Raw genomic sequence first — 11,497 nt, forward strand, 5'->3', positions numbered from 1 at the left:
CATTGTTGCACCTGGCCAAAAACAAAGAAACAAAAAAGTGAAAAAGTCCCTACTGTATCAGTTGTTGAATGTTTATTTTGATAATTCTGCTCAGACAGTGGAATTTTATAATAAAGGAAAACCTATGACAAAGTATTGTGTCAAAAAAAGGAGGAAACTGACTTTGCACTGTTCACTCACCATATTTTTAATGAGTAACGTAGAAAACTCACTTTGCTTCAATTATTTTTCCCCACAGTTTGGAACTTTATTCTGCAAACAGATACACAAAGATATATAATACACTTATTTAAAGACCCATGTTTCTATATCTTCTACAATGAAACCTTTTTTTTTAGAAAGTGTACGAAGTCCAAATGTTTTACAAGAATGGCAAGATCTCCATCTAGCCACAGGCCAAATTCCCCTCCATCACAACCAAAAGCTGAGCATCCATATCTCCTTTAACAAAAAACGTTGCTCCAGTCCATTTAAATACTTCGAAGTCTGGAGAAAATGTAAATAGGAAACTCTCTCCAGTGCCATAAAAACCATCACTCACTTTAGATCAGGGGTCTTCAAACAGGGGGCGCCCCCCCCCTAGCCGGGCCTCAACTGATCCCAGGGGGGTGGCAGGCTCTGGCCAAAAGAAACATTATGCAGATAACAGTGCTTTGTTTTCAAGCAGAAAAAACATTACTGTATATTTATACAGGTAACAGAACTTAACTGTAATGTTTAAATAAGTCTAAGCATTTGTAAACATTGCAAACTTAATAGAGTATTTGTGTCAAATTCTGAGGGGGGTGATGATTATTTTTTTTCCTCTGGGGGGAGGGGGCACGGTATTAAACCGTTTGAAAACCACTGCTTTAAATGGATAAGACGACAATGCTCCAACTACATGGCATCGCTGTCTTTGATGATTAATAAAACTAATGTGTCCAGGCCCAGCATCGTTCTGTACAACTTTTTTAAGCTCATGTCTTTGTTTTGTAGTACTGTAGACATGTCCATGGGTACCCACTTGTTCATGGAGGAAGATGCTTTGTCAGCTTTTCAGTTTGGTCAGGCTGCAGTAGATCACCTGGATCACTAAGATTTAGTTTGAATGTTTCAGGCTCAAGATTAACTTTGAAGCTTGTAGTTTGACTAAAATTCATTTCTCTCTTGCTTTCAAAGTGTATTTGTTATTGACTGCTTGATGACTTCTACCCTTTTTGCCATACCACGAATAAGACATTTCTTATTAGAGTTAATATTTCACTCGTGAGCGGTGCTTAAACATCCCAGCCTCACAATTCCCAGCACAAACCCCCACTTTGCTTCAAACTTAATTTGATCATCCAAGTGGTTAAGAATGCTTTTGTCCCATTCCAGTGCAAGTAAGATTTTCTCTGTATTTATCCTATTAAAAATCGTTTTTTCAATATGGGAACATCCTCTTTCCTTCTGTACCATACAAACATATTGCAAAAACATTGCAAAAGCCATGTGTTACAAGTTTGGCAAAAGTGCAAATTTGCTGCACATTTGCTGTAGAAATAAACAGTTGTGCTAAATTTAGCAGGTTTCGAAAGCCTTCTTGTAAATCTAAGCATATTATTTCTAGTGGTGGTTGGTGACAAATTACAATTGGGAGGCAAAAAACACATACACAACACTACATATAAAACATAACACACTAATATAATTGCACATACACACTATTATAAATATAAAAAACAACTTACCATACTGATGTTCTACAGCAAGTCCCCGTCGCTCCACAGGTCGTCCTCCGAGCGTGAGGCCCACAGCCAACTCCCTCATCCAATCAAGATGCTGTTTTCATGTTGTTAAGCATCATGAAAAAAAGCATATTGATTGGCCAAAGCGGGCCAGCTAGACATTGCAAAAGACACTGTAGGCCTGTGCCGGCTGTCCAAGACAGCCGAATTGGAAAGGTTTGAATTGTGCGTGTTGGTTTAGCCGTAGCAAGGTAGCCGGACAAACCAACATGCGCAATTCAAACTGAAGTGGCCACTCCTCACTGCTGTCAATCATTGGCAGCAGTGATACACTGGCCTACCAGCTGCTATTGCACTTTGTTTAATGCCAGAAATGGTGAAAAATAAAATGGTAATAACATAACTTTATTACCATTTAATTTTTTATCCTTTCTACACAGTGGTATTGGGGGGGGAGGGGCAACGTTCCTCCACTCCCACGGAGGAGGAACCACAACTGAATATATCGTAATAAATGAACCTGTTGAATCTGAGCACTGTTTGGCACCAGAAAACCTGATCCCGTCCCTTTCTCGCCTCTCAAGGAAGGGATGCCTTTTGAAATGTTACTTCAAGCAAACACCTCCAAGAAGAGGTGAATTCTCAGCTGTGAATTGTTTGTGAAAGCACAGGATGCAGCTGTGCTTTATTGCAGTATAAACATCAGTGCTAAACTGACCGTTTACTTTGTAGCCTGAAAAGAAATACAGTGTAGCATTTCATAAGAAACTGCGTGTCATATTTATACTTTTTGACACAAAACTGTGCCAATGCAGTTTTGCGTCAAAAATGTTACCACCAGCTAACGCAATTTCTTTGCGCCGCTCGGGCGTCAAATTTATACTTTGACGCATGGCGGTGCAAACCACTGGTGTGAGTAATTTTTCACTCAAACCAGTGCGTCACATCGTAAAGAAAAACAACGTTAACTTGGCAAAAATGACTGTGAGCCGGATTACGACATCGCAAACCGGATATGCGCCTTTTTTATGCAATTGTGTAAAAAAGCAGCGCAAACACAGCATAATGTGGTAAGGAGGGCCAAAATGGATCTCAGATGCTTACACAGACCCCAGGAAGATGACAACAGACCAGGAACAAGCCAGGAGGACCCACAGGAGACCCAGGAGAGGAAGAAGAAGAAAAGAAAGTGTTGCTTCAGTGCAGAGGAGAGGAAATTCTGCTGAAAGAGGTAACGGAACACCAGCACCAACTTTTTGTCACCTCAAAGTTGCCAATCAGTAGGATAGAGGCAATATGGCAACAAACTGTTGACAAGGTAAACCGTGTGGCAGAAGTACAGAGAACAGTCAATGAGTGCAAGAAACGCTGGCATGACTGCAAGCGCAGGACCAAGGAAAAGATGGCCGGGAACAGGAAGGCAGCACTGCAGACTGGAGTTGGGAGTCCAGCACCGCAGGAGGCCCTGGACCACATGGAGGAGATGGTGGCAGCCGTCATCCCTGAGGAGATCGTCACAGGGATTCAAGGACAGGACAGCGCAGACTACCAGGAGACAACACAGATGCAGGGTAAGTGGCATGGGAAACTAAAATGCACAAATGTTAACTGCAAGCGGGGGGGGACATACCTACTACACAATGCCTGTAAATCATAATATTTAGGGAGTGGCATGGGTAAAGGGGCATGGCAAGGGGGCATGGTCCATTCAGAGGAAACCTGGGGCACAGTACTACACTACATCAACAACCTTTGCATGGGGGTATGCTGCCATGCCAAGGATGTTGGAAAGGTAAAGCCAGGCCAGGAGGGTAGGGTACAATGTTAAACTGGCCTGCTGTCACACGTCAGCCGGTATTCTCCCTACATGAACTAGGCCATATCTGCAAGTGGAATGTAACATTGACAACCGTTGCCACTACCACCTCTGCTGTGTGTGCAGGTCAAGTAGCTAATGGCAGTAACGGCCCCATGGATCAAACACACCCAAATTAGAGGGTTCAGGATGACGTTATCAATCCCCTGAAATCAATACAAATGTTTTAGTCCTATCAAATGTGATTGTCCATAGTTGCTACAAACATCAGCCATTGTCATAAACATTATGAGGTACACTGCACTAATGTCATACCCATGCTGCATATGTCAGGGTACATCCTGTGCCTGGGTCACAATAGCTCCAATGACACCATGCAACATCCCAAATGTCCTACTGCTCAGACAACAGCATTGAGGGGGAGGACATATGTAACTGGCTAGTAAAATACACCCGCACAGTTAGAGGAGGAACTGGAACACTGCTAGGACCATCAGTGCAATCCAATGTAGCATACGTTTCCCAACATCAGCAGTACACACTACCAATGCTGACACCCGTATCGTGCCATGCCAATGCAATATATAGTATATGCTAGGTCTCAGCAACATATAGCTGGATGTGAAATATCATCAGAGACTGGGTCAGTTCCAGAATGTTAAGAGTGGTGCAGTGCCATCAGAACACCCACAGCCAGTGAAAGGCCTCGCCATGAGAATGGAAGTAGATGGAGGGTTTAGTAGGACAAGAAGGTGGCAATTCACAATTTGGCCAGAACCAACACCTAGAGGAAGTGATGCTGACAAGTCCCCAAACTGACCACAATACATGTGACATGCAGGTGGCTCATAGGCCATGGGAGAATGCTAATATGAAAGACAGGAGTAATGAACCGGAACCAAGATCACAATGTGCAACTAATACTAAGGCAGGCACGTCACATTACAAAACCCACAACACAGACACACTAATTGTACCATAACTCATTGCAGAGGGAGATGGCTCTCCTGGGGATATGCCTGTCCTGGACTTCCCTGATGACATGGATGACAAGCTGACAAACATCAGCCAGCAGACCCTCCAAGATGTCCTTGGGATCCTCCAGACCCCACCTTCACTCACAAGGAGGAGCACAGAAGTAGCAGCCATCACAGAGGACCCACCCACCACCACAATTGTACGATCTGCCAGCTCCAACCCAGCTGAGGACTCTGGCACCAGCTTAGAGAGGACTGTAGTTGGAGTACAGCAGGAGCTGGCCAAGGAGGTGCGGGTGGGGATGGAAAATATGGCAGCCAGCCTAGAGGGGGTGCGTTTGTGCATGATGTCAACTGCAGAGCAGGTAGCAGCCATGCAAGGGCGAACATCAATCTTGCATGAACTCGAAAAAAGTGTGAAGGAATTCAGCACAGCTGTAAGAGAGTTGACACAACTCCTCCAACAACAATCCTGTCAACACATGCACAAATGCAATATTGACCCCCCCCCCCCCATGCCGACCTGGTTGCCTACCACAGTGATGTGGCTGCTATACTTAAGAACCAGCAGCTCCTCCTTGATGCAGTACTGCCCTTAATAGCCCCACAGTTGGGAGATATTAGGATGTCTGACTCCACGTCTTCAAACACTGAGGTGTGTGTTGCCCCTTCACAACCACCACCACCAAGGGCAGAGGAGACAACACACACATCAGAAAATGAAGACGTGGAACAGATCACCTTTACTCGTAAGAGTACCCGGTAGCACTAGTCCCTGCCACAGCGCCACCTATAACCAAGGTCCTGTGCTTTGTAACATGCCCGTCTTGCAACAGCTGCTCACAAGCGCTGTTCTCCAGCCCACTGTTTATCTTGTCACTCTGCCCTGTGATTGTCTCTCACTACCACATTGGCAAATCCTGTCCCTCTGCACTGTCTGACACTTCACCCCAGCATGTCCAATGACATGTCCTTTTGCACTTGTGTAGGATCACAATGGAAGGTGTCACACTCATGGACTCAAAATCATGGACAATGTACATATAGCACTACAGCACTTTAAAATAAATAGCACTTACACAACAACTTTGTCTCTGTGTAATGTGACACATCAACCGTAATGGAGATCAGTGATGTTTACCTCAGGTCAATGATTATAGAATGTCAAAACAACTGACCTGAAAGAATGTTGGCTGATAACTATGCACTGTGGTCTGGATTATACCATCATCTGCCCTTCCTGAGGGTTAATTATGAGGGAAATAGAAACTATACAGTATAATGCTGTGTTGGACAAAATAACGCTTCCCCAAGGGATGTCTAAGCCAAAAATTATTGCCTTCAAGCCAATATTTACGTATGTGACATTTGACCCAATTTATCCTAATACACACTATACAGCATGAATGGATGTGTCTGAGTGTATGTACAAATATGTAACCTAGCTGAACAATGTCACAAATGATAGGTGTGAGTTATGTATACCATACTACATGAGATCATACTACAACTCACCTTATAAGGCTTCACTTGAACATCAGGCTGCAGGCAGACTTAACACAGTGTCCTCAATGCTAATTCTGGTCGCAAAGTATGTGAGATTGAAAACATACATCAAAAATTAACAACCCTTTGGGATCCATAGTAACCTTGAGTGGTGGGTGCAATGGATAGCAGATTCTTAGCAAAGTAGCTCTGGTGTAGCTGCCAATGTAACAGCTCAATTGGGATTTGGTTGCAGGATGGGACACAAATGCAAATACTAAAGAGACACTGTTCACCCATGCCAAGGCCCTTATCCCCAAGCATGTGACACATATAGTAAAGGATTACCTAAGTGTTTATTTAACAGTAAAAAAGAGAGCTAAAACCTGGGGAAATACCTTACCTAACCTAACCAATCCTAACTATACATTTCCCACAACTGGCCCTAACTAACCTAAGCTAACCTTACTTATCACATTTAACGAAATGATCTAAACATCAATCCCCCACCCCCTTATAAGAGGGGACACATGGAGGACAACATATACTAACCTAAACACATACTATATTATACTAAACAAATATATATTTTTGGGGATTTTTATTTTTTATATATTTTTTTATTTATTTTTTATAACACCAAAACCCAACATCATCCCCCACCCACACACATAATACAAGGGGAGGGAATCATGGCTTAGGGAAAAATGTTTACATGTTCGCCCTCGCAGAGTCTTCTTTATGGCACGCACCCTCCTATTCACTTGTGCCACCTCCTGCTTCAGCCTGCTCATTTTCCTCAACATATGGTCAATGTCATGTTGCATCTGCTGAAAATATGCTGGGTCAATGACTACAGCAGGGGTGGTCTGGGTGCCAGTTGAAGATGTATGTCCCCTTGTCAGTGCCATACATGTAGGAGGAGGTGTAGGTGGTGCTGTGATAGGTCCTGGAGCAGTGGAAGTTGATGGTCCAGCAAAGGTGCCTGCTATGGTTTGTGTCACCTGGGTGGTAGTGGTGGTGGTGCTGGTGGTTGTGGCGGACACGGAAGGGCCCCCTTGGGCAAATGCCCTCGACACACTCCGGAGGGTCTTTTATGGCGATAACGCCTTGCCATGTTGTGGAACCCGGACTACACATCCAGAATGTGCTAGAAACACATCGCCTGGCGCTGAAACGCCCGAATCTGGATGGGATTCGTATTGGCAGCTGTTAAAAAAAATATAAAACTAAACATTAGGTACTTCATTGTGTGATATGGCTCCAGAAGTAAATCAGACAATACATCTAATGTACCAGAGACAGGCCATATCATCATACAGATCACTGATTGACTTTGAGGAAGTACATGCCAACACAGCCTACACATGTCCTATCAAACAGCACAGCAATGCTCTAAAAGATGTGTAACAACTTAAATGACCAATGCATCATTGTTCAGCCATTTGTCACATAAAAAATGCTGCAAGTCCTCCTAATGTGACAGGCCAACTAATAACTAACTTCTGGATGACAATAAAGGGCCACAAGTACTGTGAGTTGTAAATGGAATTGCCAGGATAGAATGCAGTTGCTAATCATGAGTGGGTATCCTAGTTTTGGACAAGTGATTTACAGATTTACATGTCCGTGTACTAAACTAATGTGGCAAACCATCAGATGCTATTCAGTGTGAAAATGCGAAATGAAATGTGTTTGTCATACACGTAGCAACAAATGCTGTGTGAACGTCCCAGGTTTTTTGGGACATAAGCATCGCCAATGACAAACCATGCTCAGGATAGATAGAAGACGGTTGATCATGGCAAAGTTCCAAGACTAGGCCATCACATGTCCTGGAATGTTGGATACCACTTCCTGGGCACTTGTTTGTATACTAACCATGAGTCAGGCATTGGAAAATGCTATGTGGGTACGGTGTTTGTGAAACCGAGTCCCAAAACCAATCCACAAATGTAATGTCACGTCATATAAATGACCTATGTTTCTCCTGTGTCAGTGGAGGACCAGCATGTGTGCACATATTTCCAGTGGTTAATTGCACAAAGGTGTCCAGTTTAAGTGTGTGGGGCCATGTGTAGCCTGTGTCATTATTGGGGTCCATGTTGTCACAGTTACATGCAGGTCTACTCATGAGTCTGTGGAGCCATTTCCTGCAAAAGCCGAAGAGGAATTGAGAACACACATAGGGATAGTCCATCTATGGCACTGCAGATGTTTTATGAGACTGACAACAAGGCAACCTTGGTGTGCTGACAAAGTTAATGGATCAGGAATTTTAAACTGGCAGGTTTCATCACAACATTTGTACACAGGGTGGCCTCTAAAATTCCCACTGCAGCCGGGAACATCAGTGCCTCTGTGCTGATTAATCTCACAGCTATTCACCACGCAAGCCCTATCAATATGTTGGGGGCAATGTGAATCAGTGTGTGGACAGTCAGGGCCAAACATGTGTTGACATTTCATGCACATTATCTAAAGTTGTTTGCTGTGCTGGAGGCACCATACCCAATCCATGCATACAGCCATGGTACACTGTCACTATTTGTCACTCATGCATACATGAAACCCAGACAAGGGATGGGCCATAATTAGGCTATTTGAAGACATGTTCCACCCCATGATACGATAAGTAAACTGATTACGCTATACAATGTATTTGAGTATTCATTGTAGACCTACATGACACAATACCCCAGGAGGAGAGTGAGGGCATGGAAAGCAACTATGAGACAAATGTAGCCACAGGGAACCTTTATGGTGACACAAAGACAGGAACCAGTCATCCTCACAGGATGCAGGGTCAATCAGGAACAAAAATGAACAAGGCAAATACACAGTGAGCAGACTGAGACTGGTCAAAGCTGGAACAACACTGTGGAAAATGAAAACTGTATTTGTCCTGTGTGTTGGAATGTAACACAATAACCCAAGGCCTGTGTTACCCAGGTGATTTATACAGCAATGCATAACAGTGTTATACATATAATGGCAGTTTCTATGCCGTCCCAGGCAGCTGCAAGGGCAGTGCATGTTCAAATGGCTGGTCTGCATGGAGGTGCACACAGGTGTGTGCAGCTTCAGTCTCTCACAAGTCCTGTAGGTGAGAATCAAGTTCAAAAGGCCAACAGTACCTTTCACATGGGAAGCAATGGACGTTACAGGTCCTACAAGACTACAAGGCAGTGCATTATTCGACCAGAAGTCAATGCAGACAGAAGAACAATGACTATGGCATACCATACTAAAGAGGGAAGCACACTGGAGTCAAAATGTGAGTCTGGGTGTGTGTAGATGAGGGTTTATCTGGGTACAAATATTCCACTTCCAGGGCCCCCTGATAAGGGTGGGGTGAGACAGGGAACATGGCAGTGACAAGACTTATGACCTGGGATGCCATGTGCAAGGGATGTCTTGTGAGCAATGCTAGTCATACCTGGGGCACTGGTGCTATCCATTAGCTGCTTATATGGATTTCTTGTCACATATACTCCTTGCAAAGATAGCTGATGTCACACTTAATGCTGTCAAGGCTCTGGTCATACCTTTTTGTTACCAATGCTATAGCACATCCACTGCCTCATGCATGAGGCATTTTTTTCCTTAGTGAAAGATGGTGTCTTAGTTGTGTGCCATGTGCTGCAATGAACCATGTGCCAACATGTATGTGTGAAATAGCCGTGGTCCTCTGCTATTGCCCTTCAAATGTGAAATGGACAGGATATATGTCATTTACAGTGTGTGTGAAGTTGGGTGTACATTCATACCCATCAAATGTGATGTGGATTTTTCTGTATCCTAATGTGTATTTCTGCAATGCTCCATGAGGCTACACACTTATTATGATTCTTAGGGATAATGTTATGCAAAAATGATTACCCAGGCCATGATATAGTGATTAGAATAGGTGTTTATTGACATACAGTAAGACAGTGGTGATGGTGAGTAGAGTTAAAAGAAATTTTGGACGTGTTGTCTCAGACGCAATCCTGCAGCTTGTTTGGATGGTCCCCCTCATGTTGATGGACAACGTCCTCCTCTCCCTCCTATTCAGGCATTTGTGGGTCAGGTTAATATAGGGGAATGTTCCTCCTTACACATATGTTGTGCAAGATAGCACAGGTCAAAATGACCTTGCAGACCATTTCTGGTGAGTATAGGAGGCTGCCTCCGGTGATGTTGAGGCACCTGAATCTTGACTTCAGGATGTCAAAGGTACTCTTGACTATGGTGCGTGTCCTCCGATGTGCCTCATTATAGGCACGCTCTGATGCTGTGCTTGGGTTTGCAAATGGGGTCAAGATCCATGGCTGGATCCCATACCCCTGATCAGCTGAAAGAGAAAATGAATGAGGAAATGTTGATGTTGCTTGCACCATGATTTATCACTTTGCATGGCAGTTGTTCTCTTGTGTTGTCTGTGACTCATCGGTGTTTGTGTTATTGTGTGGAATCCTAGGCTTCTAGGATGTACCTTCAGCATTGAGTTTTTTCATTATCTGAACTGGTGTTTGGCTGATTGACCGGATGTCAGTGGTATTTTTGTAGAGTTGCAGTACATTGTGTACTCCCTTTCATTATGTCATGTGAAAGAGGTGTTCATGCATCTTAACTGGGGGTGACATGATACTTTTATACACAGAACTAATTACACAGTGGTGGAAACACGGTTGCATCTATATGGCCTGGACATCCCATCCAATTTAACATATGCAATAGAATTATTTGAACATCAGTGAGGCCCTTAGATTTGGCAAAGTGACAATGTACAACACATCTCCATAAGTTGTCAGCACTGACGTGTTGACAATTGACTATGCACAAATATCCCATGTGTGACAAGTTCTCTGCAGACATATTTCTCTGCCCTTGCCGAGCCGACTCAGGTTCAAACGTGTACTTATACTACTGAACATGTTCTAGTTCAGCTGGTTAGCTTGGTTGTGAGGTTGTCATTTACAGTGTTAGAAGGTCCATATGCTTGTACATCTGTTGTGTATATGTGTAATTGTCTCAAACCGTATGTGTAGGAATGTGCACTTTCAATAATGTCACATCAATATGTGTTCTTAGCACAGTCCACTTGCTTATTGGTAGTGGGCAATGTCAGAGCAGGAGTGATGTGAGATATTGGTACTGCCTCAATGATTCCATGTCACCTTCATTTTAGTCATCATCTTCATGCTATGTGTGTCATGGTGTTTGACCTGCAGCAAAACACATTACACCCCCCATACACAGTACTTATTGCTTGGAAGGGTGTTCGATTGAGTGTTATTGAAGTGATATTGAAAGATTAATCTTCCAAGTTGTACTTCTAGTTGAGGCCATGTCATTGTCATTGTGTTGTTTTAAATTATTCCCTTGTGTCTGTGGAGTGGCATCTGTTGTTATTTGGATCTGTCATTTGTCCATAGGTGTGTATCCAAATGGGTCAGGATATCACACATGCCTAGCAGTGTCACAACCTCAGTGCCTTCCTGGCCACGTGTCAATGTAGTGGTGTA

The 11,497-nt window shown here is 43.6% G+C and overlaps 1 pseudogene; it reads right to left on the bottom strand.

The window, feature by feature from the left end:
- Positions 1–285: 285 nt before the first annotated feature.
- LOC138283331 (oxidation resistance protein 1-like) lies at positions 286–1,222 on the bottom strand (annotated as a pseudogene).
- Positions 1,223–11,497: the final 10,275 nt, after the last annotated feature.

The sequence above is a fragment of the Pleurodeles waltl genome, chromosome 3_1 (genome assembly GCF_031143425.1).
Source record: "Pleurodeles waltl isolate 20211129_DDA chromosome 3_1, aPleWal1.hap1.20221129, whole genome shotgun sequence".
Taxonomy (NCBI): Eukaryota; Metazoa; Chordata; class Amphibia; order Caudata; family Salamandridae; genus Pleurodeles; species Pleurodeles waltl.